The following is a 15,842-nucleotide window of genomic DNA, read 5'->3' as shown; positions in this document are numbered from 1 at the left end:
ACTCCTCTCAGACCCTTTCCCAGACAGGAAGTGATCAGTAATCTACATTAGCTAAGGCCTGGAGCAACACTTTTCTCAGAATGGGAAGATGGGAAGACAGAAAGACGCCAAACTTTGATGGGGGCTCGAGAAGCATTTTATCCAGGTGAAAAATATTTTAGAATAAGAATAAAGAAAATGCAATTTTACAGCAGCCTTTGTTTCTACCTTTAAAGAGTTACACTTGCATTTAACTCCATATCATGCAAATAGCCTATATCACATAACATTCCCACTAGTAAATCTGGAAACCTGACTTGCACAGCTTTCCAGGCTTAGTACTTGAAATGTTTGTGAATTCCCCAAAATTATATATTTACACAAGTACGAAGACGTACGCCTGTGTTTGTACAAATTTTCTTTCTGAAGCAGGCCCATTGTCTTTGCAATTAATTGTGACCAACCAAAAAGACTATAGACCAGTAAATAATCACCTCTTTAAAAAACACTACATCAGTGCATTACATTGCATTAATCGTCCACGACCCATCTACCACATCGATCACACGATGACTTTATCTTTGTTTTGGACTGGCTTGGCAGCGCAGCTGTCGCCAGATAATTATGTGAGAATCACCAGGAGAGGGGCTTTGACTCCGTCCAGATATTGGGAACCAAGAGTACATGTTTTGATTGGGCAGAATTTGTGTGCTTCCACAAACAAATGCCCTACACACAGCTGTGATCGTTTTGTTTATTTATGCAGCAGACTGAGCTTGAACTTTCAGGGTCAAATACATGCCATTGTATTGCTAAAAAAAGTGTCTTAGATAACTAGTTCATTTATGGTGTTTTTCTTGCAGCACAAATGGGAGAATGGCAGTTATTAATGTTCATGGATTTTTAGTTTTAGGTCTAGCTTGACTGTGCATTCATAAGCCAGATCAATTTATTTATTTAGAGTTTCATTATAGCGCAAACTTGACCCACGAGGGTATCAGAGTGCTGAACAGGTTGAGAGAAAACAAGCAAAGCAGACAATGTTAAGCAATAATAACAATCAAAATAACAGTACAAGAAGTAGTAGTTCGATGGCAGGGTGACGAACTACCACTAGTCCCACATACAGAAACTAAATGGGCCATATCATCAAGAGACAATTTGCAAGTATAGCCAGTGTGAATTGTCACTACCGAGGAGTAAAGGTTCTGTGATCTAGCTTGATAATGCCAATGCTTGTTTATGCACCTTGTTCAGAGCTCCACTGAGTCTTGGATAGGTTTACTCTATAGTAATACCATTTACGCAAACAACATACCAATATGCGTAGAGTTTTCTTAAGTAGGGGATGACAACAGTACCTAACATTTTCTCTGGTCTTTCAGCCAACTTTCAAAATAAGCCAATGCACTAGTCGTTATTTATTTATTTATTTTGTTTATTGAAACATCACATCATACAGAGTTATAGCAGTGTCATCATGAAACCGTACATTTTGGTACAGTGCTGTCAAGCAACTTAACAATAGTAAGTATCCGGGTATACTTGCGAACAATAGATTACATTTGTTTGCGTGTGTTGTGGCAGATACAGTACATCAATCTTGTTGTCTCCTTTCTATCGCCTTGTGATCAGCTATATGTTCTTATGGCATCTCCTTAGTGGGGGGAGTAACTCTCTATTTGACATCCATACCATGCAATTTATACCTCTTGACCTTCTATCTCTCTATTTCTGGGTTGGCACCCTGTCTTCTACCCCAGTCCCCTTGCTCACTAAGTAAGCTTGGTACAGACTCCAGACGTTTTTTGGCCAGCTTTGTGGGGGGAGGAGTTTGTTAAATGCGTCAGTTTGGGTGTTACAGTGAAGCAGGTCTGTATGCCAGTCATCTGGTTTCGGAGCAGGGCCCTTCCCCGATCGCATAGCCCCCCTTCGCTAACTTAGGAGTAAGCCAATAGCAACCAGTGGCCGAACTGTACGCTGGATGTCTAAATCGTATCCCTATAATGCAACCTTTGGGTCAGGTTCCAGTTCTGTGCCTGTTATTTCCCGGAAGTCTCTAAATATCTTGCACCAGTATTCGTAAACTACTGGGAGGTTCAGGTCGTATGCATGAATCCTGCTTGTTTCGTCCCACATTGTACACAGTTCGAGTCCTCCCTCAGCCCATATCTCCACTGTTGTTCGGGAGTAGAGTACACCCTGTGTAAAAATGTAAACTGTATGAGTCTATGTCGTCAATTTAATTATATAGTTTTGATTCTGGAGCAACCGTATTGCCAGTCCTTATCACTGATTGGATCTCCCAAGTCTCTCTGCCACTCAAGCCTCACCTTCAGTATGGCTGGTTTGCACGCCTCCTGTGCGTTAGTGTAGAATTTAGTGATGAGTTTGAATGATGTTTGAGTATGTATTCGCTGTGTAAGGGCTCCAATACTCTGTGGCTCTTCCATTTCCTCCCCTAGGAGCGTGCACTCGTTATTATGTGAAGTGCTAGTTAATTTCAGGGCTTCCACTATGGCTTGGTTTTGTGATCAGCCAAAAAGGGATATGCCTTAGTATTCACAGTATATAGCTGTACAATGTGAGGTTACGACAGTGGGATTGATACTGGTAAGACACTCTATCTAACACTTTGCAGTCATGAGTGTATGTGCATACCTTTTATAATTCAAAGTCTCGTCTGCATATATGTAGAAAGAGAAGATTAGGAATACAAGTGGCATTACATATGAATTGAAAAGACAAGGTTTAAGGAGCATCCTCGGGGTAATTATAGCACCTACAGAAGACCAGAGAGAAAAGATGCAACCTACTTCATCACAGATGTGCCAATACTTAATTGAGTCACGTCTGGCCAGGAGGACTGAATGGTCGACAGTGTTAAAACCCGCTTTTGGATCAAACAATATTAAGCCACTGACAGTAAAGTCGTGTTTTGGATTTTATTGAGTCATAACAGAAGTAGTGGTTTTGGGCAATAATATACCCTGGGCATCAGATTGGTGGCCCTTCAGTTTAGAACTATGCCCACACTACCTGAAGAGGTAAAAATTAGGATTCTGTATTGAAAAATACCTCAAATCTGCAAAGGAAATTAATGCTGCGCGCATTGTCTGTTTCTTTCAGATATGAATTCTGAATAGAATTCTCGCTTTTTTCCTTCCCACAGCAACACTGCAATGGTTAAGTCAACCATTCACTCTACACTTGATCAGGACAGTGCCCTTTTATCTAGGCCCCCCGAATCTGCAGATTGCAGGAGTCCAGAACTTGGCTGTGACACACGTGCACAATCTTCGGAAGTGTGACAGGGCTTTGAATTCTCCTCGAACCCAGTACTGGCTTTCTGTTGCAATTCGAATCCTCTTCAAGGCGCTATATTTATGTCTAAAAGCCTTCAATTGGGCTGGTCTCGTTTTCGTTCAGATCTTGCTATCTAACTATTCACCTAGGCACTTGGTCAGGCCAAGTTTGCTAACAGTTCCACTCGTTTAAGAGCGAGAATGTGAGGCCGAGCTGTTTCTAATCGCTACACCCTCGCTCTAGAATACTGTCCCTCTTGTTCCTCGTCACAGCAAACATTATCAGTCATTTTTTAAGTCATTAAGAACCTTCTCTTTCCGTTGCAGTCTTCTGATTATTTCCCATGAGTTCCATCGCCAAAACGCTTATTTTCATTTTATCATTCATTCGCATTACGAGTTAGGAGCTCCCTGCCCGGAGTTACTTCTTGAAGTGTGTGACATACAGGTAATAAGTTCAAATCCCAGCAAAAACAACTCCACTTTTCTTACTTGCTAGGTCGATAAAATGAGTATAACATTAAACTGAGTTATGGCTGCACTTGTCATTTACAGCAGTTAGGAACGGCAAACCTCAGTAATGAGCACAATACAATACATTGAAGCCTGCAATTTAAGTGTTATAACATGTATTTAATTTTCTTACTACTGTTTAGTTGTGACATCATAATATGTAATGAGACATGAAATACATTTTTATACTAGAGCTGTCCCATCCAACCAAAGTCTGACCGGGCTAAGAAGTACTGTGAAGAACAGTTTTTTTCTGAGCCGGACACCATATTCTTTCTTAACTAATTAAAAGCGTAAGGCTAGATTTTCTGCTGTCCTGTCTGGTAACTTTTCTATGTCGTAAAGTGGCAGTTAATAATGGGTCTCTATTTATGAGAAAACGTTTATTTATTGAACTGCCAGGTTTTCAAATAAGAAGAAAGGAATTTACCTGTTACACACATTGTAAAGCACAAAATGTTTCATAGATATTGATTTATATTAAATTACTTATGCAAACATGTAGCTAAATATGACAACCTGTGTATCTTGTGTCTTTTAACAGAGAGGATTCTGAATGTATTTTACATTGTCTGAACCTAGAAGATTCCCTTAATTAGAAGGAGGAAGAGACAATAATTTAATAGGGGGGTGGTGATGTGCTTGTGAATTTGTTGCCAAGTATTATTCGAAATAAAATACTTCCTACTGTATGTAAAAATATTGCAAGTCAATTTGAAATTTCGTGACCTTGTAGAGGTTTTGACCTCGTTTCTCTGTTTGGACATGGAATTTCTTCCTCGTTGACCTGCAATGTTTATCCCAGATATAAGAAAAGAAAAAATGCAATAACTCTACAAATAATGTACAATAATGGATGAGAATCGTAAATCATTATTACTCATATTTGCTTCTTACACTGTTTTTCGCAACACAGCTCTTGGAAAAGATACCTTAGTAAGCAATTTAGTTAAGTGTGCTGTATGAAGATTTAAAATATATTTGTGTTTCTTTATCATTCCACGTTCCTTATTTCTCTTCCCTTTTGTATTTTTCAGACTAGTAAACAAAAAAGGAAGTTTTATTCCTTCTTCAAAAGCTTAGTTATTGAGTTGGATAAAGAGTTGTATGGACCAGACAACCATTTAGTTGAGGTAAGAGGAGGCAAAAAAAATATAAGGTTATTTATGTGTGATCCAACTGAAGAAACGGTACCTGGGACATTTCAGTCCTTCATGCTACATATTGTTAATGCAGTAGAGAAGCACTGCCTTTTTTCTTTCATGTCGATAGCTCTTTTTCACAGATAAATCAGAAAAGTACAGTGCAATGTCTGATGCATCTGTGAAATTCTAAGATTGTATAGGTCTAATTTGTCTTAAAGTAGATAGTATAGTCAAAATTATTGCTGGTACCCAACCACTGTGCTTCCTTGCCAACGCTCACTGTGCTTTATATTCATCCCAATCCATATTCAAGAGTTTGGAGTGATTATTGAAAACATTCCTAAACTTTCTATGTAATAGAAGGCGGTGCTTACGTTTAAATTGTGCATTGTAAATTGTAAATTGTAAATAAAAAAAATAAAAAAATAATATATATATATATATTTATTTATTTATTTTTATTTTATGTAGCTTATAAAGCGCACAGCTACCCCCGGAGGGGTGTCCCGGCGCTAGAACCTGAGTCTTAGAGGGGAGAGAAGGAACAAACAGGGGAAGTGGCATGATAAATCAGAGTCTGGAAAAGAGCCAGGTTTTGAGTCTGGCCCGGAAGATAGATTCGGAAGGGCAGAATCTGAGATCGACTGGCAGGGAGTTCCATAGTTTTGCAGAAATGACACTGAATCCTCTGCCACCCATTCTAGATAGTCTAAAGCGGGGAGAGATCAGAAGGCGTAGGTCATTGGATCTCAGAGATCTGATGGACCGGGATATTGAAACTCGTTTTTTTAGGTAGGTTGGTCCGTGATCATTAATGGCTCGGTGAGTCAGAGTGAGGATCTTAAACTGAATACGGCTGGCCACAGGTAGCCAGTGCAGTTCCTTACGATATGTGGCAACTGACTGACGATAAGAAATATTGCCAATCAGCCTCGCCGCCGCATTCTGGACAATCTGCAGCCGGTCAATCAGGTATTGGGGAGCTCCGGCATAGAGGCTATTAGCATAGTCCAGGTGGGACGTGATGAGAGCGTGGGTAACTGTCCGGCGGGAATCCAAAGGGAGGTAGGGGAGGATTTTCCTGATCATGCGTAGCTTCAGGAAGCAGGCAGAGGTCACTTTTTGAATCTGAGTCTTACATGATAGGGAGTCATTGAAATGGAAGCCCAGGTTACGGGCCGAATGGACGGGAGAGGGAGCGGGAACGAGTGCCGTGGGCCACCACCAGGAGGAGGGGATGGAATTTTTCTGGTTAAAAAACAGCACCTCTGTTTTGTCTGCGTTGAGTCTTAGATGGTTTTCAGACATCCAATCACTGATGTTGTTAAGGCACCGGCGGAAGTTAGAGAGTTCACTGAAAAAACCATAGGTTTCACACATGTTATAGTTAGCTGTAGATTTTACTGATAAAAAACCAATGAAATTCCCCCGTTATAGTTACTGTAGGCAACTATAACTCACGCGACCGTAATCCTCTGCTGATGCTAATACTGTATTTAGACACTTATTTGCCCATGTCTTCTTCCATTAAATTTTAGCTATACATATATTACAAATATTTTTTTTTCATAAAGACACATATGTCATCAGCAGAGGATTACGGTCGCGTGAGTTATAGTTGCCTACAGTAACTATAACGGGGGAATTTCATTGGTTTTTTATAAGTAAAATCTACAGCTAACTATAACATGTGTGAAACCTATGGTTTTTTCAGTGAATTTGCAAGGTTTTTTAAATGCTAATTCCTAACTATAACGTGTGTGAAACCTATGGTTTTTTCAGTGAATTTGTACGGTTTTTTAAATGCTAACTTACTTTACGCCATTCGTGGCGTGCGCGCCCAGTTAACGCAGTTCGTTCCGTGCGCACACTTTACGGAGTTAGTGCCATGCACGCACGGTGGTCACGCGGTGCGCTGCGCGCACCGCGTGCCCACATTATGCGAGATGGGCCATGTACGCACGATGCGCTTCGCGCACCGTGCGCACATGGGGGACATATTATGCGCATCGTTGTGAAATGTTTTTTTTATTGTTTTCATTTGATTGATAAGCCATGGACAAATGGTGCCCTTCGGGCACCATTTGCACATGGGGTGGGGAGAGTGTGGATACTTTTTTTTTTTTTTTTTAAATTTTACCGTACGCGTACGGTAAGCGTAATCGACGATTTTTCGAAAAGAAAAAAATTTTTTTTTGGGCCTTGTGGGTTGTTTGGGGGCCCGTATATCATTGCTGGGTGATTATTATCTCAATATACTGCCCCTTTACACATTTTTGGGCTTCATTTATGCTGCCCCACTCAGAGTGCGAGAGAGCAAATGGCGGCCGCCGCTTCCTGGTTTCGGCCGATTCGAATGTTTACTAAGATCTAAGAGCTAATCAGAATCGCGCTCGCGCACGTCACCGTACGCGTACGGTAAGCGCACCGTAAGCGCACCGTAAGCTGGCTCAGATATATATATTGATTTAAAGGCTATTTTCTCAGAATCTACTGAACAGATTTACACCAAACCTACAAAAGGCACTTCCTTGACCTAAGGACTACCTCTCTGCCAAATTTCAAGTAATTCTGTTCAGCCGTTCGGGCTGTAGCTGTGTCTAAAGGTCCTATGGAAAAATGCATGGGAAAAACGTGTTTTGGGACCCCCCTTTTATCTCAGCCCCCGCTTGACGAATCCCCCCGAGACTTTCAGGGTAGGAGCGGAGCGTAGCGCCCCACCTATTTTGAAAAATTCGCGAGGATTCGTCGACCGGCGCAAAAGTTATTCAAAATAGAATGTTGCGGATTTCCTATGGAAACGTGGTCCTAACTATAACTACCTACTGGCGACCGCCAGTAGGTAATATATATATATATATATATATATATATCCTTAGGACAAGGCAAATTTTATACAGGCAATAATCCCTCCATACATTACATTCAAGTCTAATTTCTCCCTTTTCCACACTCATTCGTCCATACTGAGGAAGATTGAACTACATATAGTTAGCAGATAAACGATACAAAACAGGTATTAGAAAACTACAAATTAATTTATTAATTATTCAAAATACAGATAAAAAAGGACAGAAAATCAATAAACATGATTTATCACAGTATTCATTAGCAGCAGTCCTTAATAAAAAAACATAAAATAATAAAAATCAAGGCAATAAAAGGACGAGAGTCACTAATACAGGCAAATACAATATGTCATTAAAAGGTTTACACACCCGTTATAACAGTACATGGGGCGTGGAACCTGGTACTTTTTGGTTTATACTCGTTGGCCACCGACCGTGTTAACGGATTGTGTAGTTAAATGGGCGTCGACACGTTTCGATGGGTAAACTATAACTCCATCTTTCTCAAGACCAAACAATTGACTCTCTCATATTTAAAAACTTGCAAATAACCAGGTAAACACCTATTATTGATGAGGCAAGCCACCATCCGTGTACTAAATCAATATTTTTCTCTTAGCTGGGGAAGGGGACTGTATGGAGGGATTATTGCCTGTATAAAATTTGCCTTGTCCAAAGGATATTTTTTTTATTTACTGTATAGTGTCCTACTTCTTTGGTTTAAAAGGGGCCCCTCTTCTTTCTTATAAGCATTGTAAATTGTACAGTGCTAGGTTACGACACTGGGATTGATACTGCTAAGAAAAGATGGGCCCCATTACGACTTTGGCGGTGCAGTGCAAGGCTCGCCCCGCAGCTGTATCGCCAAAGCCGTGGTTAGACCGCCCTCTAGATTAGGAGTTCCCTCTTGTCTGGCAGGCTTTGTTATTGACGTTCCCACAGCCGTGCCCTGAAAATGGGCACCGTAATGGGAAAGCCAAAAACAGTTCCTGCACAGCATGGACTGTAAAGTCCATGCCGTGCAGGAACTGGTGTGTTTGAAAACAGAAGGGCACATGTTGAGCTCCCCTGTGTGCATCCACAGGACGTGAGGCACCAGGGGGCCCAGTGTTTTTATGTGATATCTGGCTAAGAGTCACCGATTCAGCCTCATTCATAAGCTCTGTGTTTATTAAAATATCTTGCATAGGTAATTACCAAGTTCCAAAAGATAAAGATTGCATATGGTACTGAAAGTAGCTGGTGAGAGACTAGGTCCCTGTGATAAACTTTACAGACTTCGAATTGCTATGTACAATTCAGAAATACTACTTTTGATTTTTTTTCCTTGCTGTGCTTACTGATGCTCAGGTACATTCCTGTTAATCTTATATGATGCGCTGATTTACATTTTTCGGAACATCAATACTGTACAAAGGGAATAATCCTGTCTGTCAGAACTTTGCATTTGGTGTGTGAGGTGTGATTTGCAGAGCCATAACTGGGCAATTTTAGGGGCATAACTGCACCTTCACTATGTTTAAGTTTATTTCAGAAGTTTTTTAAACATACACTTAGGTGGTATGCCTAAAATTAACCATAATGACTAAAGCTAACCATAACTTCACTTTAACTGTGTTATTTTATTTTTAGACATAAAAGGTCATGTGTTTTACCCTGTGGTTAAGAGGATATATGTGGTGCTTGTGTTTTGGTTGTACTGGTATGTGATAATGGCTCTGTTTCATGTTGTGGCTTAACTTCCATTTGGTATGGCCTTCAGCTATGCTCAGTAAGGATTGACTTCAATGCCTTTATGGTAAAATGTCTTTGGTCGTGTGAAGCAGTGGTATGCTACAGGAAACACATGCACTTGCAGTTTGCAAGTTAAAACCAATTCTGGTTTCTCATCCTTCGTGCACACCAGTCAAATAGAGGCATTGTTATTAGCAAATCAAAGATTTTTGGTACACCTCCTTTAACATTACCCCCCCCCCCCCCCCCCCCCAGATCGACATGAAATCTGGGATCTCTGCATTGGGATTAACTTCACTTACTTTACAGAAAACGGAAAACGAAACTTGTAAATTCCATACTAATTTTGGATAAATATGTCTAAAGTTGTCATGGGTGCTAGTATAGTACAATTTTTTTCTACCAACCCTTTCTTCACCCCCTTTCAACCAAGCCCACTTTGACAGATCCGCATGACACTCAACATCAGGGATGGCTCCTCCGATAAGGCGGAGGAGCGTCGCCCCACTGCTTTTGGGGTGGGCGGGAATTGGCACTCGTCACAGCCAGCAGGTGGAGGAGTGGTGAGTGCACTTAAGGGTACATGGCGGTTTGCCCGGCTCTCTTGGGCCAGCCAAACAGTTATGCACACTTAGCATGTTTTCTATCCGGCTGTATTGCACAGCCTGGGTGGAGAACATGCACAGGCTCCCACTCCCTGTCTAAGCACTTAACGGCGCTCAGACCAATCATGAGGCTGCTGTCATGCTGGTGACAGCAGTGTCATTATTGGCTAGGGTAATCTGAGAGCCTGTGTGCTTTTGGTTTACAGAAGGAGAGGACGGAGGTAAGTAATCGTTTCTTTTTTTTTTTTAACCTCCCGTTCTTCTTGCCCACCACTACTGCCCAGGAACAGCCACCACTACTCAACATATTAGAAGTAAGTAAGCTACAAATGCCAAGTGTCTGCCAATATTTGTGCATATCTATGAAATGACACCAAACAAATCTCACATCCCTGCAGGGGTTCAACTTGGTAACAGCCTACAAAATGTCATACAGACACAGTAACCAGCACAAAAGTTATCAGCAATTGAACACTTTTATGATCCCCTTTACTGATTTGCATGAAGCTTTGAATGTCAGAAGTAGACTAAATCTGCTAAATATCTGCCATGTGTTGTGTAGATCTGTGAATCTGTACCACAGCTGTTAGCAGATCATTGATGTAACCAGCACCAAAATAATTATCATGTGAAAACCTTTTTGGTGCTCCCGCACCCTTTTTAACTTTGCCCACCACCTGATGGGTCCTCCCGAACTTCCTCAACCTGCAGAAACCTAAACATGTCAACTTAAACATACCCAGAACCAGCGAGTCACTATTGACTATTGCTGACTATGTAATGAAGAATGTTTTACAAGAGAAGTCTTTGCAAATGTCCTCCGGGATCCCAAACATTATACAAGGTGTCCCATGTTGATGCCTTGAAGGAAAATTCCTGTGTGTGAGAAATAGTATACTAGTATGTGACTATACGTGTATACAGTGGGTATGTGGGCAATACCAGAAAAAATGTAATTTAGCCTTTTTTAGATCTGGCTTAGAGACAGCTTTGCCAGGCTCTTGTTTTCCCAATAAATTCATAATAAAATGAATTTTTTTTTTTTAAATTATTTTTATTGAGCAGAACAGGGATAAAAAACAAATACAATCAAAAGAAGTCAGTCTTCAGATACGTCACATTCATATTCCAAATAAAACATAATTGAAAACTTTTTCTATAATATTAGATATGTAAACAGCTGAAAAAACCACAACAACTTCAGGCCATATCAAAATAATCAAAAAACTGCCAAGTCTTCTTAAATTTACTCATTGCTCCAACCCTCATCGCATATGCTTCTTCAAATGCCCTCGTACGCTTCATTTTATTGAACCATTTCATAAATGAGGGTATCTCAGGAGATCTCCAATTTTGCAAAATTAACGATCGTGCCATCAATGAACAAATCATAACAAAAGCCTCTTCATATTTAGTCAAACCTGAGATAGTTCTAGAAATTCCAAATAAGGCTATCTTTTCTTGGGGATCTATCGATTTATGGATGGCATGACTTATGGCTCGAAAAATATTTCGCCAAAATTGAATAAGCTCCGGGCAGGTATAAAAAATATGAAGCCAGTTCCCTTCCTCTCCAGCTCGACAACGAAAACATCTATTTTCTACCTCCGGAAATCGTTTACTCAGGGCCAAAGGGGTAAAATATGCTAGCCATCTATTTAGAAAAGCCATCCGTTTAAAATTAGCCGCTCTCAAAACCTTATGGCCTAACTGAGCTTGAAGTTGCCATTCTTGACTTGAAAGAGCGCACCCCGTTTCCCGCTGAACCTTCTCCAGAAAATTATTCAAGATAGGGAGCTCACAATCCTTCCGTAGAAAAGAATACCATTTTCCTATGCCTTTCACTTTAATTTCATATAAAAGGGAAGACAAATATATCGTCGCGGAAGGAGGAGGGAAATTGGCCGTTTGGAGAAAATGAGAAATCTGTGCATAATCAAGAAAATTAAGAACACTTTGATCTGGAAATTTGTTTTGAATCTCCTGCCACGAGATAATCCTATTATTCATGAAAAAATGTCGTAATTCCGTTAGGCCCATTTCATTCCATTTCAGAATACGTCCTGGATGTAGGGATAATCCTAAAGCCTTACATTCTTGAAGCTTTAAGTAAAGCCATCCTGGGAAACTGTTTTGTTTAAATAAAGATAACAATCTAAACAAAAGATCACGTAGTGTTTTATATCTAGTTTTTTTTGGCAATTTGATGATTTTCAAAAAGATAGGAAGTTGTACGCCTGCCTCCTGAAGCATTTTGTTTAAAAAAAAATGATCTTCTGAATTTTTCGTGTCCAAAAAACAAGCTATTTTATCGAGCATGGCTGCCTCATAATAAGTTCGCATTTTTGGAAGAGCGAACCCCCCGTTTGCTACCTCAAGTTGTAGAACCTCGAGTTTAACCCTGGGTGCCTTCTTCGCCCATATAAAGTTCCTGAACAAAGAATCGATTTCTTTAAAATAACTCGCAGTGATTTTTAAAGGTACATTACTGAAAAGGAACAAGAAAAGCGGGAGAATCATCATTTTAATCTGGGACACCCGACCAATTATAGATAAAGGAAGTACAGACTATTTATCAAGAAGGGTTTTTATTTTAGTCAATGTGGCCCTGTAATTCAGGGAGAATAATTGATCTATTGATTTAGAAATAAAAATACCTAGATAACGTACCGGGGCTAACTTGGCAGCTTGCATTTGTAAAGTGGGTGGTAAGAAAGAGTTGTCATTAAGGTTTAATATAATGATCTCCGTTTTATTTTGATTAATTTTATATCCCCCTATAGACTCAAAATTAGTGAATTAAGCCAGCAGATGGTCTAAATTAGATTTATCCGGATGTAGATAAAGAATAACATCGTCGGCAAATAATTTCAGTTTCTCCATCCCACTTATAGGAGGTCTTATTTCGGGATTTTCTCTAATTCTTATTGTAAGAGGCTCTATAAAAAAATGTAAACAACAAAGGGGACAGGGGACAACCCTGTCTGGTCCCACGTTTGATAGGTATTGATCCAAGCTGCTCAACATTCAAAACTACTCTAGCTTCAGCTCCCGAATAAATATTTCTTAGCATATGTATTATTGGTAATGGGAATCCAAATTTATTTAACCCGATAAATAATGCCTCCCAATTCACCAGATCGAAAGCCTTTTCGGCATCTACCATCATAAACATTGATGGAATTTTATTACAAGTACAATAGTCAAGAGCTTGAATCAAATAGTTAGTATTAGATGACATAAAACGACCGGCTATAAAACCTGACTGATTATTGTGGATTATTTCCTGGGCGGCAGGTGTAAAACGCTGAGCCCAGATTTTCATGAGTAGTTTATAATCGACATTAAGCAGACTAATCGAGCGATAAGAGTTTACATCCTTTGGGTTTTTATCTTTTTTAACAAAGCTAACAATCAATGATTCTTTAAAACTCATGGGAATATCTGAGCCATTTTTAATAACATTAAATAACTTTGTCAAAAATGGAGTCAGCTCCTGAGAGAAGGTTTTGTATAATTCTGCGGGAAAACCATCCGCTCCGGACGCCCTAGCCCCTGAAATGAGTTTTATCATTTGTGAAACCTCAGATTCAGTAATCTGTTGACTAATTAACTCACATCGATGTTCTGACAACTGGGCAAATGAAACCGCATCAAAATATTCAACTATTCTTTCCTGTGATATGTGATATTGTGTAGTATATAAATTAGAATAATGGTCCATAAAAATCTGGGCTATTAGTTCTTTTTCGTGCGTTATATTCCCAGTTCGGGGGTCTGTAATCTCATTTACCAATGCAGCTCCCTGCTTAAATTTAGTAGTCCCTGCCAGTAATTTGCCTACCATCTGACTTTCTTCATACACCCTCTGCTGGAAGTTTTTAGCATGACTAATCTCTTCCAGTAGAAAAAATTCTCGCAAAGATTGTTTAGCCTTATCCAGGAGAAATCGGGAGTTAGGATTAGCAAAGCCTTGTAAATTATTTAGAGGATGTGAGGCTATTTCAACTTCACGCTGAAGTTTAGCAATTTTATCTCGCCGTATTTTATTCTGAGCTGATGAATGAGCTATTAATTGACCACGTAATGTAGCTTTAAATGCGCCCCAGACCGCAAATATCCCTGCTGAGTCCAAATTGTGAGAAAAGAACTCAGATATCCACTGCTTTGTATTTTCCACCCAGATAGGGTCTTGCGTTAAGCACCGATCCATCTGCCACCTGGAGCGAGTCTTTAATTGTTCAGATACCTCAACTTCTATTTTAATAAATGAGTGATCTGAAAAAGAGTTTGCCCCTATCTCCGAATCGAAACACTTTAGTGACTGAGATAAAAGAAAAAAATCAATACGCGAGGCCGTAAAGAATTGTCGCGAAAAACAAGTAAATTGATGGACGGAGCGATGTAAATGCCGCCAGGGATCATATAAGTGATGCTCTGATCTGAGGGCTTCCAGAGCTTTCTTAGTACGCGGTTTCAACTCTTTTTTATTTACATTAGAAGTGTCTTTTTTAATGTCTTGAATAAAGTTGAAGTCTCCTCCCATGATTATTTTTCCTGGGACCCCCCTTATTAGATTTGCAATAGTGGTCAAATAAAGGGTCTCATCAACCACAGGGCCATAATAGTTTATGAAGTTAAGTATTGCACCGTCCAATTTAGCCTGTACCCAAATCCATCTCCCTTGCGGATCTCTCTCTATTTGAGAAAACTCCCATAAGAGGCTCCTGGAGAAATAAATTGCGACCCCTCTTTGTGCTAGACCAGAAGAGGCAAAGAACGCAGGGAGAAATAATTTAGGAAAATTGGTTTTTAGATGAGTTTCTTGCATATATAAAACATGGGGGGAGAAGGAGGTGAGCCATCTAATTAATCCACCATATTTCTGATTATTTAAGATGCCATTTACGTTAACAGACATTATGATACATTTATTAACTTTACTGATCATTCTTGTGTAGAAAAAACCTGATCGAAATTTCCTTTGATTTATCCCAATTATAATTTGCCCTGATACTGCTCATTTTATTTTTTTCAAACCACACCCCCCACCCCAGAACCAGCCCCACAACCCCCTAAGCCACCTAAGCCCTAGAGATGTGGGACTACCCCGCTTTCCACATCTCTCCCACCCAAACCACATGGGGTGCTTTGTTGTTGTACCCTGTGAGTGTGACCTATAACCCCTCCCGCCTTAATAGAGGCACACGTTCTTAAACAGACTTTACTCGACTCAATACATACATTCTGCTTATCTTTCCCCCTCCCATTCTTCCTTACTTCTTTTCCCCCGACCTTCCCATTTCCTTCCCTTTCTCCTCTTTCTCCCTCATAGTAGTTTCCTTCGCTTCCCTTCCCTTACTCTCCTACTACCCTACTTCTCTTCTCTTGGTTTTCTTCTAATTCCCTTACCCTCACCCTCTCTTCCCTCTCTCCCCTTCTAACCTCAAACACTCCATTCTTAAACCCCAAGAAAGGACATTCTACCCTGCTGATAGCTCTTTCAGTAGATCTTGAGCTTCCTCGACAGAAGTAAACATCATAAATTTGCCTCTAACTAACACCTTTAGTTTAGATTGCTGAGCTATGGAGGCAGGTGCCCCCTTGGCTTTAAAGAGATGAAGAAGCTTAACAAACTCCTTGCGTCTCCTAGCTGCCTGCGCTGACATGTCTGAGAAAACATGACACTTTGATGTCTCATTGACCGTAATT

General features: G+C 40.1%; 1 pseudogene; it reads left to right on the top strand.

The window, feature by feature from the left end:
* Positions 1–15,842, top strand: part of LOC146871398 (SWI/SNF-related matrix-associated actin-dependent regulator of chromatin subfamily D member 2-like) — a 626,025-nt pseudogene that overhangs the window by 211,161 nt on the left and 399,022 nt on the right.

The sequence above is a fragment of the Triturus cristatus genome, chromosome 1_1 (assembly GCF_964204655.1).
Source record: "Triturus cristatus chromosome 1_1, aTriCri1.1, whole genome shotgun sequence".
Taxonomy (NCBI): Eukaryota; Metazoa; Chordata; class Amphibia; order Caudata; family Salamandridae; genus Triturus; species Triturus cristatus.
Note: the sequence above shows the minus strand (reverse complement) of the source record. Positions and strands in the feature narration are given on the sequence as shown.